The 5,865-nt window shown below is 40.0% G+C and overlaps 1 pseudogene; it reads left to right on the top strand.

The window, feature by feature from the left end:
* Window positions 1-3,684: 3,684 nt before the first annotated feature.
* LOC117025577 (E3 ubiquitin-protein ligase SIAH1-like) lies at window positions 3,685-4,558 on the top strand (annotated as a pseudogene).
* The last annotated feature ends 1,307 nt before the right edge of the window (window positions 4,559-5,865 follow it).

Genomic DNA, 5,865 nt, shown 5'->3' with positions numbered 1-5,865 from the left:
CCTGAGTGTTCAAGTCTCCTACCCACACATCTGAGGGGAGAAACCTTCCCCAGATCCATCCAGGGATGTTACCTAATATTACAAGGTCTTGATTTGTCTGACCTTTCTCCTCCTCTTTCTCTATTCTCATCTCCTAGACTGATTGTTGCTTCTAGTGGAGGTGGAGACAGATCCAGATTTGGGACATTTCTAACATTTAGGGGCTGGGATTCTATTAACCTAGGAAAGTTTGGGTAGCAAAAAAGCTTCTCTAAAATATACTATGTAGTTCAACCAAATTTACATTCTCTAATTTGTTTTAAAGAGATGAGATTTAGAGCAACATGGCACCAAGCCATTGATTTTGTCTTCATTGTGTCTATTGCATTGGGCATTAAGTTAGTCACACTTACCTGATCACTCTTTCATGGTCTGCTTTTTGTTTGTTTGTTTATTTTTCTGAGACTTCCAAATCTCTAAATTGACTGCACAGAAAAAGCTAACCAATGGGTCAGAGCCGAGTGGGGTTTACAAGACTTTGAACAACTTATAATCACTGTTATCTCTGATCCATTTCATCTGTGGAAACTCAGGAATATATAAGTTGTTGTTATTGTGGCTGTTTTAAATAATCTGCCACCTCTGTGTTTTCTTTCTCATACCTGCTTTCTATGTTCTCCTTAAAAATAAATTCTCCTGAAATCAGAGGCTGTGAACTCAAGATAAGATGCTGAGAATCATTAGCTGGGTCTCATATGAATGATATCACTGTGTGTGTAAATAGAACACTCATAAGTACACGCACAGATACATCAGCTGCGTTTATACCCCACACAACAAACACACACAAATACTTATGCTATCCCCTTTATCCTTTCACAGCAGGACAGCTCAGCATTGCCTGAGAGTCTAACTCAGCACTTCATTACAATAAATTATTTTTCTTCCAGAGACATTGTTATATTGAAAGACAGAATATGGATAGGAGCCTAAGGGTGCGATTCTGCAATTCCTTGCCTAGTGGCACTGCCTCCCTCCTGTTGCCCTGGCTCCCCAAGGTGCTGAGGGAGTTCCTGACTAGGAGCTCCAGTCCCTGTGGCTTCCAGCTTATTTTGTAGGCAGGCAAGAACTGTTGCCTGTCTGGTAGACTTACTCTCGTCGAGGACCTGCCTTGAGGCGGATCTGTCTAGTTATCTGCCTGCCTTTTGAAGCTACACAGCACATAGCTTCTTTTGCATCTCAACTCTTACCTGCCTGGAAGGGACTCCAGCTGATAAGACCTGACGAGGACCCTAAAAAGTTATTTACCTGGGATGTGAATCTCTCCACAGGCACCCAGAGAGTTTATTTGCACAGCATGCATTTCATCACTTAAGGTGATTTTTCTGGTTCAGATGTGTAGAGCTAAAACAGAAAAAAATAGTTTCGTAGTTAAAGAAACATCCATTTCACAATATGACTAGGAAAGGCTCTTATGACAGGTAATTGGCATGAAAACATCTAGTCCGTGGTAAAAATGGCACGGTACAGAAAAGCAACAATTACACTTTAAAGTGGCTGTAAAATCAGATAATGAAGGGAAATTTGGAGGTGGGAGAAGGTGGGCAACATTTATGCAGCTTTTGAAAAATGAGTAAATCCAAATTAATTTTGGAGATATAGCATTTCTCTAAATTATTTGTAATCACAATCTAACTCTGGTCAGACTGATTTGTGCAGTGAATGTTCAAGCGGGATGCCCAAGCAGTGCTTAGATGTTGCAGTAAGTGAAATCAAATAAGTAGGTTGAACAGAAGGGATGCTTTTAAAACACTGAAGTGCCGTCCTACATGAGCCACCCAGCTGTGGACTGCTTAGAAACAGCAGGATGGTCCGGACGAGACTGGCTTTCAGCACAGAGGTCAAGGGATAATGTGTTCAACCTCATGTGTACCCAGGAGTAAATGTCACTGGCTGTAACAGTAACTCAGTCACATAGCCAGAGTCTGTGCTAGGGGGTCTGGGAGGCCACTGGGCTCGGTCTGCCTCACAGTTAACAGGGCTCAAATCGAGACTTTCTGCATCACCCCCCAATGAGGTTATACATATTATCTCAGAGATTCATGACAGGATTGAAAAAATATGTTGTAAAATATGAAACATACGTCCCATTGCCATGCTACAGTGCTTCTAGGGCATGACGGATTCATATTTTTAATCAATTTGGCAAAATATATTGTGAATCTGATGGTGGTGCATTTACTAATTTATTTAACGCCTGTAATTCCTGTGAATATCCAAGTTCTCAGATGTATGCTTAAGTCGGAGTGATACTTCAAAAGCCCAAAGATGACCACTCACTTCAGCCCCTCAGTGGCCTCCCACTGCTCCTTGAACGTCCAGTGTCTAGAAACTGTCTTTCAGGCTCCTTTTCCATCCGTCTTCCTCCTCTTTCTTTTCATTTCAGCCACATTATTTGTATTCAGTTAATTTCTTGCCACTCTTTCTCTCCCTGGGTCTTTGCAAATGCTATTCCATCCCTGGAATCTTCTTGCCACCTCTTTCACCTATTGTCCTTTAGGTCTCAGTTTAAAAACTGTTAAGATCCCTTGAATATTCTAAACTCCTAGACCAGCTCACATCCTGTTATCAGCCATGTGGCACCCTTTATCATAACCATTATTACGGGTTACTGAAATTATTTCTTCAGTTGTGTATCTCCCATGTAAGATGGTAAGTTCTACGAGGGCAGAAATTGTTAGGTCTTGTTAAAAACTGAGCTATTACACTGCATGTTGTTTAAAAATTATTTGTTGCATGAAAAACCCTATAATCAAAAATTTTAAAAAAATTTTTTCTCTTCTTAGAAAAGGCGATTATATGGCTTCTGCTTGTTCGAATATGCTTAGTGGTGACCTTTGACTATGGAGGAAATTGAATTCTTTGTATTTTTATACATGTGGATGTGCAAAAGTTGGCTAAGAGATAGATAAATTAGTAAATTGTGCCTGTGTGGACATACAAATTCTCAACTTAATCCTGTGAGTATTTACTTAATAGTTCTGAAAGGGAACTGTGGTACATAAAAAGAATATTAATACTGCAAAGAAATATACCATCCAGTTTGGAAGATTAGAGTTTGTGAAAGAGCACAACTTTTCATTTAGTCCACTGTAGCTTTTGGACATGTTAAAAAAACTATGAGAACACCATTTAAGCCAGAGGTCACTGACTCCAAGGCCCACAGCCACCAGGCATTAATGTAAAAGAACCGGACTGAGTGGGGCTTCGGGCAAACTGGGGTCCCACCACAGATAATCGTTTCCATGTGGAAATGTGAGCTCAACATTAATAGGTTTCTGATTTTTCAAGAGAAGCAGAAAATCCCCAGGTTTGGTGTGGAGTCTTATAATTATTTAAAATGTTGGTAAACAGTTTGAAATAATTTAGAGAGCTTGTCTACCAGACAAAACATTTCTGCTGGGCAAACCATAGTTTGCAAGCTATGAATTTAAAACTTGATCATTAGGTTGAGATGTAGCAGGAGAGCATGGAGGTCTCCAGGATGCACAAAACCACTGCGGCCAAGCGCGGAGCTGGGGAAGCTGGGGAAGCTGGGGTAGCCATTGCGGGGCGCGCTCTCTAGCTGCTCGTGCAGGGGCCCAGGGTGTCTGGTGTGGTGTTGCCGCGGGCAAGAGGCTGTGGTGGGGGTGGCAGCGGCGACCCATGCCTGTGAGCTGGGACCAGGTCCCAAGGCGTCAGACGGCAACAGCGTTACGTACTGGAACCTTCAAGTGCACACGGTCCCAGAGGGTGCCCTGACTAGCACAACCACAGCCAACAGTGTCTGCCTTGGCGAGTCTTTTCAAACATCCAGTCTGCTTTGACTATGTGTTACCACCCATTCTTCAGTGTCAGAATGGCCGTCTTTTTTGTAGCAACTGTCGCCCAAAGCTCCCTTGTTGTTCAACATGCAAAGGCCTCTTGGAATCCATCCTCATCTTGGTGATGGAAAAAGTGGCCAATTCAGTACTTTTCCCTTGTAAATATGTCTCTCCTGGGTGGGAAATAACTCTGCCATACATAGAAAAAGCAGACCACGAAGAGCTCGGTGAGTTTAGGCCTCATTCCTGTCCCTGCCCGGGTGCACCCTGCAAGTGGCAAGGCTCTTTGGACGCTGTCAGGCCCCATCTGATGCATGAGCATAAGTCCATAACCACGCTACGGGGGAGGATATACATCCATAGTTTTCCTGGCTGCAGACATTCATCTTCCTGCTGCTGTCGACTGGGTGATGATGCAGTCCTGTTTTGGTGTTCACTTCCTGTTAGTTTTGGAGAAACAGGAAAAATATGAAGGTAATCAGCAGTTCCTCGCAATTGTACAGCTGATAGGAACACACAAGCAAGTTGATAATTTTGCTTATCAACTTGATCTACATGGTCGTAGGCGGTGACTGACTTGGGAAGCTACTCCCCCATCTATCCATGAGGGAATTGCAACAGCCATTATCAATAGTGACTGTCGAGTCTTTGACACCAGCATTGCACCGCTTTTTGCAGAAAATGGCAAGTTAGATATCAACGTAACCATGTGTTGAAATGGCAATTAAACATTTTCTGGCCAGTGTTTAAAATCGTTGTATTCAATTTCACAGAGACTCGGCACCCATTTGCCCGCCTACCTGAAATTTTTGGTAGGTGGAAATTAGACACATGAAGGTAAATAAAGGAAAGACTGTTAAATACAGGGAACAGTTGCATGTAGTAACACTAATATATTTAAAAGTTAGTCAACAGTAAACAACTAAGAAAAAAAATATGGATACACCCAAGATGGACATCTTTTGAATTAAGAAAGGAAGCATTGTAAAATAATTCTAAATTTGTGTTTGTTGTAGATTGAGTATAGTGTTGAAAAGCATTGTTTTTTTGTTGTTTTTGTTGTTCCGTGTGTGTGTGTGTGTGTGTGTGTGTGTGTGTGTTTTAAATGACAAGCCGTGTTGAGGTGTGGAGTGGTCTTTGACCACTGCTTTTCCCGTTTGTGAGTCAATACACAGTGCTGCTGCTGTGTGTATATATTTGTGTGTGTATTTGCTAACTTTTATTAATTCTAGTTTTTCATTAAATAATTTTGACTTTTTTTTCTGTAAGTCAGGCTTTTCCTCACTTTTTTGTACACTTTTTAAAGTTAGTGTCTTTTTGACATGCCTAATTGTTTATGATAAAGCTTATACATGTGTATTCCATACATATTTTCTTTTTCTTCCCATTGATCAGTTCATTAGAAATATTTTAAATTCAGATATTTTGTGAAGATAAGAGTTCCAGAAAGGAAAAGTAACATCGGAAGAGTTAGCAGAAGCTATTTAAAGTTGTTATAAGATGATTGGTCTCTCTTTTGTCTCTCTGTCTTGTTTTCTCTCTCTTTTTTTCCAGTTGAGTCATACCTTCAAACTTATTCTTTGCAAGGTTAAGGGTATACTGATTTTTTAAAAATACTGAAAAAATCAGGCTCTTTGTTTTTCAAATATCTTGGACAAATCATATTTAAAATTTGTTCTTGTATTTATTGGTTTTGTAAAAGAAGGAATCATCTTACACAGTGTTTATAATTAAAAGCAAATCACTTGTTTCAAAAAAGACAATTTGCAAGAGAAATGTTTTTGGTCTTTTATAATTTTCATTAAAATATCTAGCAAACTAAAAAAAAAAACTTAATCATTAGGGTTGAGATCAGGATTACTGAGAAAATCATTTTGCTGATGCATGAATAAATAATGCACAGACATTTACCAATTGAACAACTGATGCATAAATAATAAATTGAAGAATTTTAGAATGAGAAGGGCCATTAAAATCATTTTGGAATACCTTCCTTCAAATTACAGATGTAAAACACCTCAGG

Source organism: Rhinolophus ferrumequinum, chromosome 8 (genome assembly GCF_004115265.2).
Source record: "Rhinolophus ferrumequinum isolate MPI-CBG mRhiFer1 chromosome 8, mRhiFer1_v1.p, whole genome shotgun sequence".
NCBI classification, from domain to species: domain Eukaryota; kingdom Metazoa; phylum Chordata; class Mammalia; order Chiroptera; family Rhinolophidae; genus Rhinolophus; species Rhinolophus ferrumequinum.
The sequence above is the reverse complement of the archived record's forward strand: the minus strand, read 5'-3'. Positions and strand labels throughout refer to the sequence as shown.